A 24,884-nucleotide genomic window follows, 5' to 3' on the forward strand; every position below is an offset into this window, starting at 1 on the left:
ATCCCATAGAGTAGAATTCCTCCCCTAGTCCCTAATGTTGGGCGTTGTGCAAAGCTTTGAAGTCTGTTGCCACCCAGGAAGGCAGCGACAAATTTATCGACGCTATCGAGCTTTGTCTCTTGTAGATAGACGAGCTGGCATGAGGAGGCGGCACTCGTTGCACAAACCGTTGCCCTCCAAGCTGGGCAGTTTAGCCCATGGACTTTCCAACTTAATGTGTTGATGGGTTGTGTCGTCATGGGTCACACAAAAAATTCACTTGTTGTTTGCCAGGCATAGAAACTGAACAAAGCCATCGGGTAGAGAAGAGCCATTGTAGTGACAGCAGAACACTTGAGCAAGCAAAATAGCATAGTACAGGACCACACACTTCCGATACAACACACACCGACAATACTGGAAACAACACTAACAGTAGTCCAAACACTACGTGGTGCACTAAGAGGCTGGGCTACATAATCACCATTAACACCCTAACAGGCAGACTAGCAACATCAAACATCCTAAAGAGCTGCATCCCCGAGCTGAGCAACCTCTAGTGCTCCCTCGCCACCATGATCAAGTAGGGCGTCCTCGACGCTGTTGACAACCAAGTCATCAAGATGGAATAATTCCCTCATAGCCATAATCACCTCTGGAGCTAACTGGTCCTTGAACTTGGAAATGAACTCTTCCAGAGTTGCCTCTATCGCATCTTTACCATCTCTGGTGATTCCTAGCGTGCGGCAGACCAATTTTTCTGCAACTTTGGCTGTCGGCACAGTAGCAGCACTTGCACCAGGGCGCTTGACCCTCTATAGTGAGAGGCCACCCTTCCTGGAAATCTGCACCCCAGCCAGCGTTTTCCGACAAGCTATAGGAGGCCTTGGGGTGGCGATGGAGGCGTGGCAAAAATGCTCTGTTGCCGCACCTCAAAGAGTGACAACACATGATCTTGAGGGGTCTTGTCTTGTCGAGCATGCACCGGAGAGGGAGTGCGATACAGGGGGCCAACGCGGATCAAAGGCGGTGTTGGAGGGGATTGAAATCTTGGTGGCCTGGATGGTGAGAGCAGGGGCCTTTGGAGCGAAACTAGAGAGCATAACTGAAGCAGGGATTGGTTCGGTGTCACTTGTAGCAGAGTAGGACTTGAGGCTTCAACATGGTTGGATTTGGGGCTGGGTGGCAGCACCGTGGTCGGAGAGAATGGGGGGACACCGGCGGGGTGGACTCCTCCTGAGAGCGGCACCTAGCCGAGCGTGGCGAGACCTGTGCACGGGACTACGACCACGACCACCAGCCTGCTCTGGCCCCTGGATGACTAGAAGCTCCAAGGCACGATAAGGCACCTCACTGCCCGACCCCGAGCCCCGTAGGATACCAGGAGCAACGCCACCCGAAGAAGGAGCCAGGGCGGGTGCAGGGGCGTCTCCATCATGCAGGCGGTCACCGTAGCGCTCCCTGGTGCGGTCTTGGCCTTCATCACGCTGGCAATCACGCGCGTTGCGAGAGAGCAAGCGCCGCACCCTGGCACCCCAGCCCTCCCGTCCGACGCCAACACAGGCGTGATGATGAAGGCGACCGCGACGGGCGGCACGGGTGTGATGACGGTCGTGCACGGGAGGAAGGCCAAGACCGCACACCAGGGTCCAGAGTGTAGAGTGTGGAGGGGGAGGATGAAGAATGGACGTTGTGCTACCGACGGATGGGCCAGAGGGACAAGGGAGTGATACGTCTCCAACGTATCTATAATTTTTTATTGTTCCATGCTATTATATATTCTGTTTTGGATGATTAATGGGCTTTATTATACACTTTTATATTATTTTTGGGACTAACCTATTAACCGGAGGCCTAGCCCAAATTGCAGTTTTTTGCCTATTTCAGTGTTTCGAAGGAAAAGGATATCAAACGGAGTCCAAACGGAATGAAACCTTCGGGAATGTGATTTTCGGAACAAACGTGATCCAGAGGACTTGGAGTGGACGTCAAGCAACCAACGAGGAAGCCACGAGGCAGGGGGCGCGCCCTCCACCCTCGTGGGCCCCTCGTGGCTCCACCAACCTACTTCTTCCTCCCATATATACCTACGTGCCCCCAAACCATCAGACAAGGAGCCAAAACCCTATTTCCACCACCACAACCTTCTGAACCCGTGAGATCCCATCTTGGGGCCTTTTCCGGCGCTCCTCCGGAGGGGGCATTAATCACGGAGGGCTTCTACATCAACACCATAGCCTCTCCGATGATGTCTGACTGTGTGATTAGTTTACTTCAGACCTTCGGGTTCATAGTTATTAGCTAGATGGCTTCTTCTCTCTCTTTGGATCTCAATACAAAGCTCTCCTCGATTCTCTTGGAGATCTATTTGATGTAACTCTTCTTTTGCGGTGTGTTTGTCGAGATCCGATGAATTGTGGGTTTATGATCAAGATTATCTATGAACAATATTCGAATCTCCTCTGAATTCTTTTATGTATGATTGGTTATCTTTGCAAGTCTCTTCGAATTTCAGTTTGGTTTGGCCTACTAGATTGATCTTTCTTGCAATGGGAGAAGTGCTTAGCTTTGGGTTCAATCTAGCGGCGCTCGATCCCAGTGACAGTAGGGGAAACAACACGTATTGTATTGTTGCCATCGAGGATAAAAAGATGGGGTTTATATCATATTGCATGAGTTTATCCCTCTACATCATGTCATCTTGCTTAAAGCATTACTCTGTTCTTATGAACTTAATACTCTAGATGCATGCTGGATAGCGGTCGATGTGTGGAGTAATAGTAGTAGATGCAGGCAGGAGTCGGTCTACTTGTCACGGACGTGATGCCTATATACATGATCATACCTAGATATTCTCATAACTATGCTCAATTCCATCAATTGCTCGAGAGTAATTCATTTACCCACCGTAATACTTATGCTATCTTCAGAGAAGCCACTAGTGAAACCTATGGCCCCCGGGTCTATTTTCCATAATATTAATCTCCCGACAACAAGCTATTTCTGGCGCCGTTTATTTTGCTTTCTTAACTTTTAGTCTTTATCATAAAAATACCAAAAATATTATCTTATCATCTCTATCAGATCTCACTTTTGCAAGTGGCCGTGAAGGGATTGACAACCCCTTTATCGCGTTGGTTGCAAGGTTCTTATTTGTTTGTGTAGGTGCGTGGGACTTGAGCGTGGTCTCCTACTAGATTGATACCTTGGTTCTCAAAAACTGAGAGAAATACTTACGCTACTTTACTGCATCACCCTTTCCTCTTCAAGGGAAAACCAACGCAGTGCTCAAGAGGTAGCAAGAAGGATTTCTGGCGCCGTTGCCAGGAAGTCTACGCACAAGTCAAGACATACCAAGTACCCATCACAAACTATTATCCCTCGCATTACGTTATTTTCCATTTGCCTCTCGTTTTCCTCTCCCCCACTTCACCCTTGCCGTTTTATTCACCCTCTTTTTTCCGTTCGCCTCTTTTTTGCTTGCCTCTTGTTTTCTTGTGTGTTGGATTGCTTGTTCGTCACGATGGCTCAAGACAATACTAAATTGTGTGACTTTACGAATACCAACAACAATGATTTCTTAGCACTCCGATTGCTCCACTTACTGATGCTGAATCTTGTGAAATTAATGCTGCTTTGTTGAATCTGATCATGAAAGATCAATTCGCCGGCCTTCCTAGCGAAGATGCCGCTACCCATCTAAATAGCTTTGCTGATTTGTGTGATATGCAAAAGAAGAAAGATGTGGAAAATGATATTGTTAAATTGAAGCTATTTCGTTTTTCGCTTACAGATCGTGCTAAAACTTGGTTTTCGTCTTTGCCTAAAAATAGTATTGATTCTTGGAATAAGTGCAAAGATGATTTTATCTCTAAGTATTTTCCTCCCGCTAAAATCATCTCCCTTAGAAACGATATTATGAATTTTAAGCAATTCGATCATGAACATGTTGCACAACCTTGGGAGAGGATGAAATTAATGATACGTAATTTCCCTACTCATGGTTTGAATTTGTGGATGATTATACAAAAAATTTATGCCGGATTGAATTTTGCTTCTAGAAATCTTTTAGATTCGGCCGCGGGAGGCACTTTTATGGAAATCACTTTAGGGGAAGCTACTAAACTCCTAGATAATATTATGGTTAATTATTCTCAATGGCATACTGAAAGATCTACTAGTAAAAAGGTTCATGCAATTGAAGAAATCAATGTTTTGAGTGGAAAGATGGATGAACTTATGAAATTGTTTGCTAATAATAGTGTTTCTTCCGATCCTAATGATATGCCTTTGTCTACTTTGATTGAGAATAATAATGAATCTATGGATGTGAATTTTGTCGGTAGGTATAGAGGAAACTTTAATTCTAGGCCGTATCCTAGTAATTCCTCTAATAATTATGGTAATTCCTACAACAACTCTTATGGAAATTTTAATAAGATGCCCTCTGATTTTGAGACTAACGTTAAAGAATTTATGATTTCTCAAAAGAATTTCAATGCTTTGCTTGAAGAAAAATTGCCTAAGATTGATGAATTGGCTAGGAACGTGGATAGAATTTCTCTTGATGTTGATTCTTTGAAACTTAGATCTATTGCACCTAAGCATGATATCAATGAGTCTCTCAAAGCCATGAGAATTTCCATTGATGAGTGCAAAGAAAGAACCGCTAGGATGCGTGCTAAGAAAGATTGCTTTGTAAAAGTGTGTTCTTCTAATTTTTATGAGAATAAAGATGAAGATCTAAAAGTTATTGATGTGTCCCCTATTAAATCTTTGTTTTTCAATATGAATCTTGATAATTATGGGACTGGAGATGAGTCAACTTTAGTTAGAAGGCGTCCCAAAAATCGGAGTTTTTAGATCTTGATGCAAAAATTGGTAAAAGTGGGATTGAAGAGGTCAAAACTTTAGATAGCAATGAACCCACTATCTTGGATTTCAAGGAATTTAATTATGATAATTTCTCTTTAATAGATTGTATTTCCTTGTTGCAATCCGTGCTAAATTCTCCGCATGCTTATAGTCAAAATAAAGCTTTTACTAAACATATCGTTGATGCTTTGATGCAATCTTATGAAGAAAAACTTGAGTTGGAAGTTTCTATCCCTAGAAAAATTTATGATGATTGGGAACCTACTATTAAATTTAAAATTAAAGATCTTGAATGCTATGCTTTGTGTGATTTGGGTTCTAGTGTTTCCACGATTCCAAAAACTTTGTGTGATTTGCTAGGTTTCCGTGAATTTGATGATTGTTCTCTAAACTTGCATCTTGCGGATTCCACTATTAAGAAACCTATGGGAAGAATTAATGATGTTCTTATTGTTGCAAATAGGAACTATGAGCCCGTAGATATCATTGTTCTTGATATAGATTGCAATCCTTCATGTCCTATTATTCTTGGTAGACCTTTCCTTAGAAGGATTGGTGCAGTTATTGATATGAAGGAAGGAAATATTAGATTCCAATTTCCGTTAAGGAAAGGTATGGAACACTTTCCTAGAAAGAAAATAAAATTACCTTATGAATCTATTATGAGAGCCACTTTTGGATTGCCTACCAAAGATGGCAATACCTAGATGTATCCTTGGTTTTATGCCTAGCTAGGGGCGTTAAACGATAGCGCTTGTTGGGAGGCAACCCAATTTTATTTTAGTTTTTTGCTCTTTGGTTCTGTTTAGGAATAAATCTTGTATATAGCCTCTGGTTATATTTTGTGTGTGTGTTTTAATTAGTGTTTGTGCCAAGTGAAACCTATAGGATCTTCTTGGTTGATAGTTATTTGATCTTGCTGAAAATTTCAGAAACTTTCTGTTCACGAAAACAATTGTTAAATATCACCAGAACTTGATAAAATACTGATTCAAAATGAAGTAGATCAATAAACAAATTATCTAGGTCCTCCTATTTTGGTATATTTTTCGAAGTTCCGTAAGTTTGCGTTAGTTACAGATTACTACAGACTGTTCTGTTTTTGACAGATTCTGTTTTTCGTGTGTTGTTTGCTTATTTTGATGAGTCTATGGTTAGTAAAATAGTTTATAAACCATAGAGAAGTTGGAATACAGTAGGTTTAACACCAATATAAATAAAGAATGAGTTCAATACAGTACCTTGAAGTGGTGTTTTGTTTTCTTTCGCTAACGGAGCTCACGAGATTTTCTGTTAAGTTTTGTGTTGTGAAGTTTTCAAGTTTTGGGTAAGGATTTGATGGATTATGGAACAAGGAGTGGAAAGAGCCTAAGCTTGGGTATGCCCAAGGCACCCCAAGGTAAATCTAAGGACACCAAAAAGCCAAAGCTTGGGGATACCCTGAAAGGCATCCCCTCTTTCGTCTTCGTCCATCGGTAACTTTACTTGGAGCTATATTTTTATTCATCACATGATATGTGTTTTGCTTGGAGCGTCTTGTATGATTTGAGTCTTTGCTTTTTAGTTTGTCACAATTATCCTCGCTGTACGCACCTTTTTGAGAGAGACACAGATGATTCGGAATTTATTAGAATACTCTATGTGCTTCACTTATATCTTTTGAGCTATATAGTTTTTGCTCTAGTGCTTCACTTATATCTTTTAGAGCACGGTGGTGGTTTTGTTTTATAGAAACTATTGTTCTCTCATGCTTAACTTATATTATTTTGAGAGTCCTACAAAACAGCATGGTAATTTGCTTAAGTTGTGAAATTAGTCCTAATATGATTGGCATCCAAGATTAGTAAAAACTTTCTTATAAGTGCGTTGAATATCATGAGAAGTTTGATACTCCCTCCGTCCTAAAATAAGTGTCTCAAGCTTAGTACAATTTTGTACTAGAGTTAGTACAAAGTTGAGACACTTATTTTGGGACAAAGGGAGTACTTGATAATTCTTTTGAGATATGAAGATGGTGATATTAGAGTCATGCTAGTTGAGTAGTTGTGAATTTGAGAAATACTTGTTGTAAAGTTTGTGATTCCCGTAGCATGCACATATGGTGAACCGTTATGTGATGAAGTCGGAGCATGATTTATTTATTGATTGTCTTCCTTATGAGTGGCGGTCGGGGACGAGCGATGGTCTTTTCCTACCAATCTATCCCCCTAGGAGCATGCGCGTAGTACTTTGTTTCGATAACTAATAGATTTTTGCAACAAGTATGTGAGTTCTTTATGACTAATGTTGAGTCCATGGATTATACGCACTCTACCCTTCCACCATTGCTAGCCTCTCTAGTATTGCGCAACTTTCGCCGGTACCATACACCCACCATTAGCTTCCTCAAAACATCCACCATACCTACCTATTATGGCATTTCCATAGCCATTCCGAGATATATTGCCATGCAACTTACCACCGTTCCATATATTATGACACGCTTCATCATTGTCATATTGCTTAGCATGATCATGTAGTTGACATCATATTTGTGGCAAAGCCACCTTTCATTATTTTCATACATGTCACTCTTGATTCATTGCATATCCCGGTACACCGCCGGAGGCATTCACATAGAGTCATATTTTTGTTCTAAGTATTGAGTTGTAATTCTTGAGTTGTAAGTAAATAAAAGTGTGATGATCATCATTATTAGAGCATTGCCCAAGTGAGGAAAGGATGATGGAGACTATGATTCCCCCACAAGTCGGGATGAGACTCCGGACGAAAAATAAAAAAAAGAAAGAAAAAAAAGAAAAAAAGAGGCCATAATAAAAAGGAGAAAAGGCCCAAATAAAAAAAATGAGAGAAAAAGAGAGAAGGGACAATGTTACTATCCTTTTACCACACTTGTGCTTCAAAGTAGCACCGTGATCTTCATGATAGAGAGTCTCCTATGTTGTCACTTTCATATACTAGTGGGAATTTTACATTATAGAACTTGGCTTGTATATTCCAATGATGGGCTTCCTCAAAATGCCCTAGGTCTTCGTGAGCAAGCGAGTTGGATGCACACCCACTTAGTTTCTTTTGTTGAGCTTTCATACACTTATAGATCTAGTGCATCCGTTGCATGGCAATCCCTACTCACTCACATTGATATATATTGGTGGGCATCTCCATAGCCCATTGATACGCCTAGTTGATGTGAGACTATCTTCTCCTTTTTGTCTTCTCCACAACCACCATTCTATTCCACATACAGTGCTATGTCCATGGCTCACGCTCATGTATTGCGTGAAGATTGAAAAAGTTTGAGAACATCAAAAGTATGAAACAATTACTTGGCTTGTCATCGGGGTTGTGCATGATTAAATACTTTGTGTGATGAAGATAGAGCATAGCCAGGCTATACGATTTTGTAGGGATAACTTTCTTTGGCCATGTTATTTTGAGAAGACATGATTTCTTTGTTAGTATGCTTGAAGTATTATTATTTTTATGTCAATATTAAACTTTTATCTTGAATCTTTCGGATGTGAATATTCATGCCACAATTAAGAGAATTACATTAAAAATTATGCTAAGTAGCATTCCACATCAAAAATTCTGTTTTTATCATTTACCTACTCGAGGGCGAGCAGGAATTAAGCTTGGGGATGCTTGATACGTCTCCAACGTATCTATAATTTTTGATTGTTCCATGCTATTATATATTCTGTTTTGGATGATTAATGGGCTTTATTATACACTTTTATATTATTTTTGGGACTAACCTATTAACCGGAGGCCCAGCTCAAATTGTTGTTTTTTTGCCTATTTCAGTGTTTTGAAGGAAAAGGATATCAAACGGAGTCCAAACGGAATGAAACCTTCGGGAACGTGATTTTCGGAACAAACGTGATCCAGATGACTTGGAGTGGATGTCAAGCAACCAATGAGTAAGCCACGAGGCAGGGGGCGCGCCTACCCCCCTCGGCGCGCCCTCCACCCTCGTGGGCCCCTCGTGGCTTCACCGACCTACTTCTTCCTCCTATATATACCTACGTACCCCCAAACCACCAGACAATGATACAAAACCCTATTTCCACCGCCGCAACCTTCTGTACCCATGAGATCCCATCTTGGGGCCTTTTTCGGCGCTCCGCCGGAGGGGGCATTGATCACGGAGGGCTTCTACATCAACACCATAGCCTCTCCGATGATGTGTGAGTAGTTTACTTCACACCTTCGGGTCCATAGTTATTAGCTAGATGGCTTCTTCTCTCTCTTTGGATCTCAATACAAAGCTCTCCTTGATTCTCTTGGAGATCTATTTGATGTAACTCTTCTTTTGCGGTGTGTTTGTCGAGATCCGATGAATTGTGGGTTTATGATCAAGATTATCTATGAACAATATTTGAATCTCCTCTGAATTCTTTTATGTATGATTGGTTATCTTTGCAAGTCTCTTTGAATTATCAGTTTGGTTTGGCCTACTAGATTGATCTTTCTTGCAATGGGAGAAGTGCTTAGATTTGGGTTCAATCTTGCGGTGCTCGATCCCAGTGACAGTAGGGGAAATGACACGTATTGTATTGTTGTCATCGAGGATAATAAGATGGGGTTTATATCATATTGCATGAGTTTATCCCTCTACATCATGTCATCTTGCTTAAAGCATTACTCTGTTCTTATGAACTTAATACTCTAGATGCATGCTGGATAGCGGTCGATGTGTGGAGTAATAGTAGTAGATGCAGGCAGGAGTCGGTCTACTTGTCACGGACGTGATGCCTATATACATGATCATACCTAGATATTCTCATAACTATGCTCAATTCCATCAATTGCTCGACAGTAATTCGTTTACCCACCGTAATACTTATGCTATCTTGAGAGAAGCCACTAGTGAAACCTATGGCCCCCGGGTCTATTTTCCATAATATTAATCTCCCGACAACAAGCTATTTCTGGCGCCGTTTATTTTGCTTTCTTTACTTTTAGTCTTTATCATAAAAATACCAAAAATGTTATCTTATCATCTCTATCAGATCTCACTTTTGCAAGTGGCCGTGAAGGGATTGACAACCCCTTTATCGCGTTGGTTGCAAGGTTCTTATTTGTTTGTCTAGGTGCGTGGGACTTGAGCGTGGTCTCCTACTGGATTGATACCTTGGTTCTCAAAAACTGAGGGAAATACTTACGCTACTTTACTGCATCACCCTTTCCTCTTCAAGGGAAAACCAACGTAGTGCTCAAGAGGTAGCAGGGAGGGCGTTGCGCTCATCCATGCAGTGTCCACGCCAACGGACCCGACCGAAATTGGGACAGGAAATGGATCGCGATGGACAAAAGAAAGGACATCCGTCCATTTGCGCCAGTGCATTGGGTCACATTTTTTATCCGCGTGGACTCAAATGGATGCGGGCGGATGAAATGGGTCGCTGGATTTAGCCTGAAGAGGAGTCATGCCTGCACCATGGTGGCATCGTTTGTTTATTTCCCACTATAGCGTCTAGTAGGGAGCACCGCTTCTTTCTACGTGTGACCCAGTAGACATGACATTAGGGCAACTCCCATGCGGCGACGCAAAAGGACAAGGATTTTGTCTGTTTTTCGTCTATTTGGGTCGGCCGAGCAGATGGGTGTGTCCGCTTTTTTGTTTGAGTTGGTTGGTGCGCCCAACGTCAACCGACGCATTTTCCGGCTGGACCCAAATGAAAAAATTACAAAACATTCGCATAATTAAACATAATTAAATGTTAAAAATACCGGTCAACCGCTCGCCAAAGTCCACTCAAACTTAATTAAACGTAAATTTAAAACTAAAAAAATGCGGCCCTACCGCCTCCCAGCCTCCGCCCAGCAAGCTGCCCTATGCTTCGTCGTCCGAGGCGGTGAGGTCGAAAAAGTCTGACGGTGGTCCCACCCATGGGAAGGTCTGCTGCCACGTCGCCCATACCGCCTCTTCCGCCATCTGTTGTGCGGCGCACACGCTCCTAGCGCTCCTCCTACGCCTCTCATGCCCAGCGCTGTGCGTGCTCCTCCTACTCCTTGCATGCCCAGCACCGCGTGCGCTCCTCCTCCTCGCACTCCAACTGCAAGCGCCGCTCCCTGTCCTCCTGCTCCTCCGCTAGCACGCAGGCCCTCCATTGTTGGAGGTACACCGCCTCCTGCTCCGGTATCACGCCTAGCCACACGGGTGGCACGCTCACCCACTTGCGAAGGTAGCCCTACTACTGATACTGCTCGTCGAGGTTCGCTGATGGCGGTACGGGCATGGGGGAGGGATCGGGCTCGGCCTTGGGCTCGGGGAGAGGAGGTGGCACTGGGGAGGGGGGGGGGTTAGACGTGGTCCCCCACTGCCGGCAGCTGCAGCACATCCTCCATTCTAAGCCAACGCGTGTCCTCCTCACGTTGGCTCTCCTCCAGGGCGTGCTGAAGCGCCGCCTCCAGTGTAGCCTGGTAGGCCGCCTCCGCCACCTCCTCCTCTGGCAGCGCTTCCGGAGGCGGCGGTACATACTGGGGATCAAGTTGAACGCCGTCGTGCCAGGCCACATCATGCTTGGTGGCGAACCAGACTTCCTAGTGGGGGGAGTTTGGCGCGTATGCCGGGTGCCTCACTGCTTCAGTGTCAGTAGGGCACACCGCTCGCGCACTGATGTCCCACAAGTATAGGGGATCAATCATAGTCCTTTCGATAAGTAAGAGTGTCAAATCCAATGAGTAGAAGGAAATGACAAGCGGTTTTCAGCAAGGTATTTTCTGCAAGTACTGAATGTAGCAGTGATAGATAGTTTTGTATCAAGATAATTCATAACAAGTGACAAGTAGCAATAGTAACAAAGGTGCAACAAGGTAGCCCAATCCTTCTTATAGCAAAGGACATGCCGTAACGTTCTCTTATAGTAAACAAAGTGTTCTCGAGGACACGTGGGAATTTCATCTTGTTTACTTGATTCACATTCGCTACTTTGATAATTTGGTATATGGGTGGACCGGTGCTTGGGTGATTTTCTTACTTGAACAAGCCTCCCACTTATGAATACCCCCTCCCGCAAGCATCCGCAACTACGAAAGAAGAATTAAGATAAATCTAAACATACCATGAAAACATATGGATCCAAATCAACCCCTTATGGAATAGCGCATAAAACTAGGGTTTAAGCTTCTGTCACTCTAGTAACCCATCATCTAATTACTACTCCACATTGCCTTCCCTTAGGAACAAATATGGTGAAGTGTGATGTGGTCGACGTTCACATGACACCACAAAAGAAAACAACAACATACATATCATCAAAATATCCAACGAATACCAAATTTACATGATTACTTATAACAAGACTTCTCCCATGTCCTCAAGAACAAACGTAACTACTCACAAATCATATTCATGTTCAAGATCATAGGGGTATTGAATATCATCAAGGATCTGAACATATAATCTTCCACCAAGTAAACCAACTAGTATCAACTACGAGATGTATGTTGGGGAACGCAGTATTTCAAAAAAATTCCTACGATCACGCAAGATCTATCTAGGAGATGCATAGCAACGAGCGGGGAGAGTGTGTCCACGTACCCTCGTAGACCGAAAGCGGAAGCGTTATATAACGCGGTTGATGTAGTCGAACGTCTTCGTGATCCAACTGATCAAGTACCGAACGCACGACACCTCCGCGATATGCGCACGTTCAGCTCGGTGACGTCCCTCGAACTTCTAGATCCAGCTGAGTTCGAGGGAGAATTTCATCAGCACGATGGCGTGTTGACGGTGATGATGAAGTTACCGATGCAGGGCTTCGCCTAAGCACCGTGACAATATGACCGAGGTGGAAATATGTGGAGGGGGGCACCGCACACGGCTAAGAATCAACTTGTGTGTCTATGGGGTGCCCCCTCCCCTGTATATAAAGGAGTGGAGGAGGGGGAGGGCCGTCCTCCTATGGCGCGCCCCAAGGGGGCATTCCTACTCATACTAGGAGTAGTTTCCCTCCTTTCCTAGTCCAATTAGGAGGGGGAAGGAAGGGGAAGAGGGAGGAAGGAAAGGGGGGCCGGCCCCCTCCCCAATTCGGATTGGGCTTGGGGGGGGGGGCACCCCACCACTTGGCCGCCTCCTCCTCTCTTACACCATGGCCCATTAAGGCCCATTAACTCCTGGGGGGGGGGGGGTCCCGTAACCCCCGGTACTCCGGTAAATGCCCGAAATTATCCGAAACCTTTCCGGTGCCCAAACATAGCCTTCCAATATATCAATCTTCATGTCTCGACCATTTCGAGACTCCTCGTCATGTCCGTGATCACATCAGGGACTCCGAACTACCTTCGGTACATCAAAACACATAAACTCATAATAACAATCGTCATCGAACGTTAAGCTGCGGACCCTACGGGTTCGAGAACTATGTAGACATGACCGAGACTCATCTCCGGTCAATAACCAATAGCGGAACCTGGATGCTCATATTGGTTCCTACATATTCTACGAAGTCTTTAACGGTCAAACAGCATAACGACATACGTTGTTCCCTTTGTCATCGGTATGTTACTTGCTCGAGATTTGATCGTTGGTATCATCATACCTAGTTCAATCTCCTTACCAGCAAGTCTCTTTACTCGTTCCATAATGCATCATCCCGTAACTAACTCATTAGTCACATTGCTTGCAAGGCTTATAGTGATTTGCATTACCGAGAGGGCCCAAAGATACCTCTCCGACAATCGGAGTGACAAATCCTAATCTCGATCTATGACAACTCAACAAACACCATCGGAGACACCTGTAGAGCATCTTTATAATCACCCAGTTACGTTGTGACGTTTGATAGCACACTAAGTGTTCCTCCGGTATTCGGGAGTCAAGTGGTTGTGGTACCCAGACATTCTGAGTATGTGTTGACTGACAGAACTATTCTCCTCCATTTTGCAGCTATAGAACTTATTGGAGACTTCATATCTCTCAATCCGGGTATTTGCTTGAAATATTAACTTCAACTCCTGGAACATCTCATATGCTCCATGACGTTCAAAACGTCGTTGAAGTCCCGGTTCTAAGCCGTAAAGCATGGCACACTGAACTATCGAGTAGTCATCAGCTTTGCTCTGCCAGACATTCATAACATCTGGTGTTGCTCCTGCAGCCGGTTTGGCACCTAGCGGTGCTTCTAGGACGGAATTCTTCTGTGCAGCAATGAGGATAATCCTCAAGTTACGGACCCAGTCCGTGTAATTGCTACCATCATCTTTCAACTTAGCTTTCTCAAGGAACGCATTAAAATTCAATGGAACAACAACACGGGCCATTTATCTACAACAACATAGACATGAAAAGTACTATCAGGTACTAAGTTCATGATAAATTAAAGTTCAATTAATCATATTACTTAAGAACTCCCACTTAGATAGACATCCCTCTAATCATCTAAGTGACCACATGATCCACATCAACTAAACCATGTCCGATCATCACGTGAGATGGAGAAGTTTTCAATGGTGAACATCACTATGTTGATCATATCTACTATATGATTCACGCTCGACCTTTCGGTCTCAGTGTTCCGAGGCCATATCTGCATATGCTAGGCTTGTCAAGTTTAACCCGAGTATTCTGCATGTGCAAAACTGGCTTGCACCCGTTGTATGTGAACGTAGAGCTTATCACACCCTATCAACATGTAGTGTCTCGGCATGATGAACTGTAGCAACGGTGCATACTCAGGGAGAACAGTTATACCTTGAAATTTTATTGAGAGATCATCTTATAATGCTACCGCCGTACTAAGCAAAAAAAGATGCATAAAGGATAAACATCACATGCAATCAATATAAGTGATATGATATGGCCACCATCATCTTGTGCCTTTGATCTCCATCTCCAAACCACCGTCATGATCACCATCGTCACCGGCTTGACACCTTGATCTCCATCGAAGCATCATTGTCATCTCGCCAACTATTGCTTCAATGACTATCGCTGCCGCTTAGTGATAAAGTAAAGCAATTACATGGCGATTGCATTTCAAACAATAAAGCGACAACCATATGGCTCCTGCCAGTTGCTGATAACTGTGTTACAAAACATGATCATCTCATACAACAATTTATATAATCACGTCTTGACCATATCACATCACAACATGCCCTGCAAAAACAAGTTAGACATCCTCTACTTTGTTGTTGCAAGTTTTACGTGGATGCTACGGGCTTAGCAAGAACCGTTCTTACCTACGCATCAAAAACCATAATGATTTTTCGTCAAGTTTGTTGTTTTAACCTTCAACAAGGACCGGGCGTAGTCACACTCGATTCAACTAAAGTTGGAGAAACAGACACCCACTAGCCACCTGTGTGCAAATCACGGCGGTAGAACCAGTCTCATGAACGTGGTCATGTAATGTCGGTCTGGGCCGCTTCATCCTACAATACACCCTAATCAAAGTATGACATGCTGGCAAGCAGTATGATTATTATCGCCCACAACTCTTTGTGTTCTACTCGTGCATATAACATCTACGCATAGACCTGGCTCGGATGCCACTGTTGGAGAACAAAGTATTTCAAAAAATTTCCTACGATCACGCAGGATCTATCTAGGAGATGCATAGCAACGAGCGGGAAGAGTGTGTCCATGTACCCTCGTAGACCGAAAGCGGAAGCGTTATGTAACGCAGTTGATGTAGTCGAACGTCTTCGCGATCCAACCGATCAAGTACCAAACGCACGGCACCTCCGCGATCTGCACACGTTCAGCTCGGTGACATCCCTCGAACTTCTAGATCCAGCTGAGGTCGAGGGAGAGTTTCGTCAGCACGACGGCGTGTTGACGGTGATGATGAAGTTACCAACGCAGGGCTTCGCCTAAGCACCGCGACAATATGACCGAGGTGGAAATATGTGGAGGGGGCACCGCACACGGCTAAGAATCAACTTGTGTGTCTATGGGGTGCCCCCCTCCCCTGTATATAAAGGAGTGGAGGAGGGGGAGGGAGGGACTCCTATGGCGCGCCCCAAGGGGGGATTCCTACTCCTACTAGGAGTAGGTTTTCCCCCTTTCCTAGTCCAACTAGGAGGGGGGAAGGAAGGGGAAGAGGGAGGAAGGAAAGGGGGGCCCGGCCCCCTCCCCAATTCGGATTGGGCTTGGGGGGGCACGCCCCACCACTTGGCCGCCTCCTCCTCTCTTTCACCATGGCCCATTAAGGCCCATTTACTCCCCGGGGGGTTTCGGTAACCCCCGGGTACTCTGGTAAATGCCCGAACTTATCCGAAACCTTTTCGGTGTCCAAACATAGCCTTCCCATATATCAATATTCATGTCTCGACCATTTCGGGACTCCTTGTCATGCCCATGATCACATGTGGGACTTCGAACTACCTTTGGTACATCAAAACACATAAACTCATAATACCGATCGTCATCGAACGTTAAGCGTGTGGACCCTACGGGTTCGAGAACTATGTAGACATCACGAGACTCATCTCCGGTCAATAACCAATAGCGGAACCTGGATGCTCATATTGGTTCCTACATATTCTACGAAGATCTTTATCAGTCAAACCACATAACAACATACATTGTTCCGTTTGTCATCGGTATGTTACTTGCCTGAGATTCGATCGTCGGTATCATCATACCTAGTTCAATCTCCTTACCAGCAAGTCTCTTTACTCGTTCCGTAATGCATCATCCCGTAACTAACTCATTAGTCACATTGCTTGCAAGGCTTATAGTGATGTGCATTACCGAGAGGGCCCAGAGATACCTCTCCGACAATCGGAGTGACAAATCCTAATCTCGATCTATGCCAACTCAACAAACACCATCGGAGACACCTGTAGAGCATCTTTATAATCACCTAGTTACGTTGTGACGTTTGATAGCACACTAAGTGTTCCTCCGGTATTCGGGAGTTGCATAATCTCATAGTCATAAGAACATGTATAAGTTATGAAGAAAGCAATAGCAATAAACTAAACGATCATAGTGCTAAGCTAATGGTGGGTCTAGTCTGTCACATCATTCTCTAATGATGTGATCCCGTTCATCAAATGACAACTCATGTCTATGGTTCGGAAACTAACCATCTTTGATTAACGAGCTAGTCAAGTAGAGGCATACTAGTGACACTACAAAAAAATACACTTCCATGATGATACGTGTTTGTCACAGTAGGTCGCATTTTCTGTCATGCATGTACATCCATGACGATTTTATGACAGAATCAAGATAGTCATACCTGTGCTGTCGTAGAAGTGTTCCATGACATTACCAAAATTATCATCACGGAAGTGTCCACTTCCATGACGATAAATCGCGCGTCATAGAAGTGCTTTCGTCAAGGGTGACCGACACGTGGCATCCACCGTAACGGAACACCGTTAAGCTATTGGGTCCGGTTTTGGATCTGATAACCCGTTAACAGCCCGGACCAATGGGGATTTTCCACATGTAAAATCATCATTGGCTGGAGGAAACACGTGTTAGCTTCGCGTTGGCACATGTGTCACTCATCCAATGGGCGAGATGCGCCTATGATATGTTGACCCGTGGACCGGCCCAAAAGTGGCCCATAATGTGTAAATGGGCCGGCCCAACTAACGGCCCACAAGATTTTGTGGACCATAATGGGCCGGCCCAGCTAAAGGCCCACGAGATTTTGCAGACCATAATGGGCTAGCCCAGTTAAAGGCCCACAAGATTTTGCGGGCCATAATGGGCCTGCCCAGGTAAAGGCCCACAAGATTTTTGCGGGCCATAATGGGCTGGCCCAGGTGAAGGCCCACAAGATTTTTGTGGACCATAATGGGCCGGCCCAGCTAAAGGCCCGTGAGATTTCGCCGACATTAATGGGCCGGCCCAACTGTAGGCCCACAAGATTTTGAGGACCCTAGTAGGCCGGCCCATTCACTAGCTGCCATGTTTTGGGCCAATTTCCGGCCCATATTTGATCCGGTCCATTAATGGCCTGCCACGTTCCGGGCCTAATAATGGCCCATATGATATCCGGCTCGTTAAAAGCCTACCATGTTCTGGGCCAAATTACGGCCCAGATCAGGTCCGGCCCTTTAAGAGGCTTTGGGCTAAATTATGGCCCATATCAGATTCAACCCGTCAACTGGACGCTATGCTTTTGGGCCCACTTGCTAAAGGCCCATTTATTAATTTGGCCTGATATTAGTTTCGGCCTGTTAAGGGCCTGTTTAACATTTCAGCCCTATATTAATTTCGGCCTGTTAAAAGCCTGTCATATAGTTGGGCCTAACTACGACCCGGTTTGCATCTGGCCTGCTCGCAGCCGATAATCTGATTGGGCCAAACAAGGACCGAGACAATTTTGGCCTGTTAAAAGCCCATGATTTGATTGGCACAATCATGGGCCGGGGTCCATTTCGGGCTGCTGCCGGCCCGTGAGCTATTCGACATGTTTCAGGCCCAACCTACTTCTCAGCCACATAAAAGCCCATTGAGTTCTCTCGCGAAAAGAGGGCCAGCGGTTCACTCGGCCTATTAAAGGCCCGAATCTACTAGTGGGTCAGTTTACATTTAGGCCTTTTAACGGACCAAGATGACGGGGCCCATGATGCGGATCATACACAGTGATTGCATGACGGCCCGATTATGTACCGTAATTTTACGGTTTGGCCGATTTACTGCGAAGACAGGATATATATACAGTAAAATAACTGCAGCATCATGAATAAGAAAAAACCTAGACTATGCAATAAATAAATTACGGCATATTACATCCACTGGGCATCAAAGTTCGCCACTATGATAATAAAGCACAAGCAGACAACAGATTACATACACTGGACATCAAAGATCGCCACCAGTGCAAATAAACACGCCGACAAAATAATATACAAAACCGACAGCACTTCAATAGAGTTCAAGAAAGTTTAGCCCTCCTGGGGAGCTGCAGCACAAGCAGCTGAGCAAGCTGATGAGACTGCGCTTGTTTAACACTTATATCCTCCTCACTCTGAAAGATAAACAAGCAGACAGATGACATGTTTTGCACATAAAAGTATCAGTGCTGACAGTTCATCACATTTCTTAGTGACGAAGAAAGTGACATAGTTTAAAATTGCATTAACACAATATGGTATTGTTTAGGTCAAGACATGGCAGGAAATGGCATTGTGAAGGAGTTGGCAGCTTCACGACACCACTGGATTGCAGATCAAGAACTCATAAGTATCAATGGTTAGTGTGCTTTCAATTTATCCCATTTCATATTGGCAAATAAAGAGACGGTTTAAATAATAGTAGAATGATATGACATTGTTCATAGTTAAGACATTGCAGAATATGACATTGTGCTGTAGTGGGTAGGTTCACCACACCACTGGATTACGGATCAAGAACAGAAGCATACATGCAGTGCAAAAGAAGATCACTTGCCCTGTATAGTTTAATTTACATGGTATGAAGAGGAACTTGGTTGTACAACTTAAAACTTAAATTGAGAAGGACAAACTTTTGTTTATGAACTACATAATAAACTTTAAACATGCAATTTGATGCAAATACCAAAAATAAATAGCTGTTGCAGTCATGCCTAACCAAATATACACAACAAAGTTTGAAGGCTTGAGAAGGACAAACTTACATTATTGGTGAGAGGCTCTATAAAGCCCTTGTCCATGCTGATGGGTGTAACATCCCAAATTTTCAATTTGGTATGTTATACATTAGAGCATCATTGAATATCATATTTTTATTTGCATTTGGTTGGATCCTAGAAATTCTACGCAACTCAAGGACCCACGGAGAGAGTTGGGGATTTCGTTATTTTCATATTTGGGTTTTCTCAAATTTCAAAAATAGGATCATTTGATTTTATTTATTTTATCTTCAATTATTTCATTTAAAAAAATAAGAGAGAGGGAATAAAATGACTTTCCCAAAAATAATAAATATTGAGGATTTAATAAAAAAATCAAATATTATTTTATTTGGAGTTTTTGGCTATTTTATTTGAATTTAGGAAAATTGCATGTTTTTCAAAACTGCATTTTAGGGCCAAGAAAATGTTCATCTTGTTCTAAATATTTTATTTAGACGGTGAAAATTTGTTTTGGCATTTTTAGATTTTTATTTATTTTTCTAGGATTTATTTTCTGTTCGGTGGAATTAATTTAAAAAAAAAGTCCGTTCGGACTGACCGGGCCGAAGGCCCCGCCGGCCCAGCCGCTCGCCGCCTCGCTCGCGCCCGCCGTGGCCGAGCCGGACTCCGCCGGAGTCCGGGAGTCCGCCGCCGCCCCGGTGCCCCCTCCCGCAAGCCGACGCCCCCTCCTTAAATACCCCCCTGGGACCCCCGCCACCACCACCAACCCCGCCGCCGGAGCCCCGCCGCCCGCAGCCGAAGCCGCCCCGCCGCCGAGCCGCCGCCACCGCCGGAAGCCGCCGCCGCCGGAAGCCGCCGCCGCCGGAAGCAGCCGCCGCCCCGTCCCGCGCCCCACGCCGCCTCCCGTCACCCCGCCGGAGCCGCCCCGCCTTGTCGGAGCGCCTCGCCGGAGGTACACCGCCGCCGTGGTCCGGTTTTTTTAAAAACCCGATCGGGTTTTTTTAGAAAACTCTAGTTTTTGTTTTTTAAAATAGATCATTTTTTTTGGTTTGGCTTATTTAGCGAGCGTTCGCTCGTTCGTTCGTTTTAACGGACGAGTTCACTGTTTAGTTGCAGTTAACGAACGTCCATTCATTAAACTATTCGTCAGTTTTCGTTTTTCTCGGATATTCCGCGATTATTCCAGATCGCGATTTCTGATCCGATTTTCGTTTTAGTTTTTCTTTTCGCTCGTTTGTCGGAATCAGGCGATTCAAGCGCCTAGAGTTTCGTCTCGAAACCCTCTTTCTGTTTAACTAACTCAAACAAGTTTTTGCTACTTAAAATTTGACTTAGGTCCAGATTAGTAAATGAAGCTTGTTTCTTTCGCCATTTGACTTTCGTTGCTTCGTTTGATTTGATTCGTTTTGCAAACCGGAGTTCTTAAGTTGAACTTTCTGGTTAGATCTCTTATTTGAGTTTTACCTATTCATTAGATCAGTACTTATTGTATGCTTGTTTGTTTGCGATAGAGTACCCGGAGTGTGCCGCTTGCTACTTCGAATCTTTAGGTTTCACGGATCATCAGCAAGGCAAGTAACACTTTGATCATTCTTTTCCCTACCCAGTTTTATTGCATTAGATCAATCCTCAAACAATTGCATGATTAGGATCTGATTAAATTGTGGGTTTTGGGAAGTAGATGAGGTAGTACCTATTACCTGCTTTATTATCAAACCCTTGGGAGTTACTTCTACGTTTGCTTATATTGCTATGCTATGCTAGTAGACGTGGATTGGGTGAGTGTATCCATGACAGATGTGAGATGTTAATTTAATGGTTTACTTAAGGTGGCAACTTAAACACACATCTGGGTGGATTGAGGCACCTGGGTATTCCAGCGATTGCCTGTTTCTTTTTATGGACCGCCGCCGAGGCCCAAAGGGATCATGAGATTATTCATGCTAGAAACTTCCGTGTGCAGCCACAAGCTATTATGGGCTCTAGCATAGTTGATTAAGTTGTGTGAACTCTTACAGTGGTAGACTAGCAGATGTTGTTGGGGAACGTAGTAATTTCAAAAAAATTCTACGCACATGCAAGAACATGGTGATGCATAGCAACAAGAAGGGGAGTGTATCTTCATACCCTTGAAGATCGCTACGCGGAAGCGTTTATGATAACGCGGTTGATGTAGTCATATGTCTTCACGATCCGACCGATCCAAGTACCGAACGCACGACACCTCCGAGTTCTGCACACGTTCAGCTCGATGACGTCCTCGCCTTCTCGATCCAGCAAGACGGGCGAAGTAGTAGATGAGTTCCGGCAGCACGACGGCGTGGTGACGGTGTTGGTGAAGAACAATCTCCGCAGGGCTTCGCCTAAGCACTACGAAAACTATGATGGAGGATAAACTAGAGGGGACGGGGTTGCCGGCACACGGCTTGGTGTTTCTTGATGTGTCTTGGGTGCTAGCCCTGCCCCTCTATTTATATGTTGAGCCCTGGGGTCGAAACTTGGAGTAAAAGCCTCCTCAAAGTCGGTTTTGCCCGAAAGGCAAGAGTCCTACACGGACTCCAGGGCTAGACTCCAGGGTTCCCGGCGTCTACCCCCTAGACGCCAGGGTTCCTGGCGTCTAGCCTCTGGTCTCCGCAAAACTTCCTTTTGCACTTTCCAAAATCCTCGTGGGCTTTCCCCTTTGGCCCAAATAACATGTTCTCATACCCAAACATTTCGGGAAACATCCGGAACCCCTTCCTGTGAATTCCGGAACCCTTCCGGAGATTAAACACTATTATCCCATATATCAAACTTTACCTCCAGACCATTCCGAAGTTCCTCGTCATGCCCGTGATCTCATCTGGGACTCACTACAAAAAAAGACACATCCGTGACATTTTGGGCCGAACGAAATTTTTTTCTGTCATACATATGACACTTCTATGACGATAATTGTGACAAAACCCGGTATCATCATAGATGTGGTGGGCTCCTACTTCTATGACAAAACATTATGACAGAAAATGGGCTTTTCGTCCTGGGCGGGCCGGAGACGCAGCTGCATGACATTCTTTGGGCCGTCCATGACGGAAAAAACCGTGGTAGAAGCGAGGGGGAGGAAAATTTCGGGGATTTGCCGGTTACGGTGGGAGGTCGGGGGCGGAGCGATGCGCGTTTCTCTCGTACGTACACGCGTGTGTGCGAGGCGTTGTCTCTAACTGAAGCCGAGCGAGGCGTTGGGCTCTAACTGAACCCGAGCGATTGTACTGCAGGCTACGCGTTACTGAACCCGAGGGATCGATTGATGGCTGTTAACTGAACCCGATGGAGCGATTCCTTCGGTACTGCTGCTAACTGAAGCCGATCGATGCTGCCTCTTGGATGAACAGTGAGCGTTGCGGGGGGGGGGGGGGGGGGGTTGGTTGGATTGAACAGTGAGCAGTGGCGTTGCCTGTGGATGAACAGGAACCCGTGGTGTGGAGGGCTGGATGAACAGTAGACGGTGGAGGGGTGGCCGTGGAGGGGTGGTTGAACAGGTCCCCATGGTGTGGAGGGCTGGATGAACAGTAGTCGGTGGAGGGGTGCCCGTGGAGGGGTGGTTGAACAGTAGCGCGCGGTGGAGGCTGGATGAACAGGAGCCCGTGGAGGCTGGAGGAGGTCGACGGTAGCCCGTGGAGGCCGGACGAGGTCGACGGTGGAGATGAACAGTATCCCGTGGAGTCCCGTTTTGGGGTACGCCAGACCCCTCCCGATGAACAGGACCCCCGTTTCGACCGTAGGAGGCCCGTTTCGTCCGTTTTGCGGTACACCATACCCCTCCCGATCAACAGGACCCCCGTTTCGACTGTAGGAGGTCTGTTTCGTCCGTTTTGCGGTACGCCACACCCCTCCCGATCAATAGGACCCCCGTATCGACCGTAGGAGGTCCGTTTCCTCCGTTGTGCGGTACGCCAGGCCTCATTTCCATCGCCTATTCCGTCCAAGCCGGTTGGCTCCCACGCGTTCCGTTGCCTCCCGATGAACACGACGCATTCCGTTGCCTCCCCATGAACACGACGCATTCCGTTGCCTCCCCATGGACACGACGCATTCCGTTGCCTCCCCATGAACACGACGCATTCCGTTGCCTCCCCATGAACACGAGCCCTCGCTGTACGTATGCGCGACTAGGCGTTCGAGACCCCGCCCGTATGTACACATACGTGGCCGTTTTTCTTTCTTGCACCCTGGCCGCTGTACGTACGTGTACATGCTACGTGCGCGCCTCTACTACGACACGTACGCGCCTCTACTACGACACATGCGCGCCTCTACATCGACTAGTATATATGTACGTACAAGTTCGCGACCAGAATGACAACGCTACGTACGCTTCGACCAGGTGGGTCCCGACTGTCAGGCAGTTCCTTGCGTGCAAAAATGTAGCTGGTGGGTCCCAGCAGTCAGAGGGGCGAATCATTTTTTTTTGCCCGGACGCACTTCCTTTGCGTGCGAAGATGTAGCTGGTGGTCCCAGAAGTCAGGGGGCGAATCGTTTTTTTTGCCCGGACGCACTTCCTTGCGTGCGAAGATGTAGCTGGTGGGTCCCAGCAGTCAGGGGGGCGAATCGTTTTGTTTTTTTTGCCCGGACGCACTTCCTTGCGTGCGAAGGTGTAGCTGGTGGGTCCCAGCAGTCAGGGGGGAAACGTTTTTTTGCTAAATATGGTGGCCCGTCCGGTGGGTCCCCGCTGTCAGGTGGAGGAATAATTATTTTGCGCGTAATAAGGAGGCACTTCCTTGCTGCGGCCGTGGACCCAGCTGTCAGCCTCTCCACGTACAGTCCACGTCCGATGGAAGCCGTTCCTTGACCACGTTGACCACGCCGCGCCGAGAGCACCAGGGCGGTGGACGACGGCGAGGCCTAGGAAGGGGACGACGCGGAGCCGGGGAAGACGCGGCAGTGGATGCCCACGCGTAGAGGAGTACGAGGGTTCACTGGTTCGCTGCGGTGTGAGGCTGCCGTCGCCGCAGAATAACAGGGGGTGTGGGTGAGTAGAGGGATGGCCTGGCCAGCGGTGGGAGTAGTAGGAGGCGGTGATGCCTCCGCCGCATCGCAGCCGGCCACGGGAGGCAGGAGCACGAGGCACGACCGGCGCTGGTTTGGGCGGCTGGAGCAAGAAGACCAGAGGTTGAAGAAGCACTACGGCCGTTGGATGGACATCGTACGGTCACTGGAGCTAGAATCGTGCATATTGACTAAGTTGACAAAGCCCTCCGTCCCCGTCAACTTAGTAGGCCCACAAGTCAGCCTGCCACTATACTGGGTCCCAGCTAACAGGGGGAGTATTCATTTTTTTGTGCGTAATAAGGAGGCACTTCCTTGCGTACGAAGATATAACTGGTGGGTCCGAGCTGTCAGAGCCGGCCGCGGGGAGGAGGGAGCAGGCAGTCCCGCCGGCGCTTGTTTGAGCGGCTGGAGCAGGAAGAGCAGAGATTGAAGAAGCACGACGGCCGTTGGATGGCCATCCAACAGTCA

Source organism: Triticum aestivum, chromosome 2D (genome assembly GCF_018294505.1).
Source record: "Triticum aestivum cultivar Chinese Spring chromosome 2D, IWGSC CS RefSeq v2.1, whole genome shotgun sequence".
Taxonomy (NCBI): Eukaryota; Viridiplantae; Streptophyta; class Magnoliopsida; order Poales; family Poaceae; genus Triticum; species Triticum aestivum.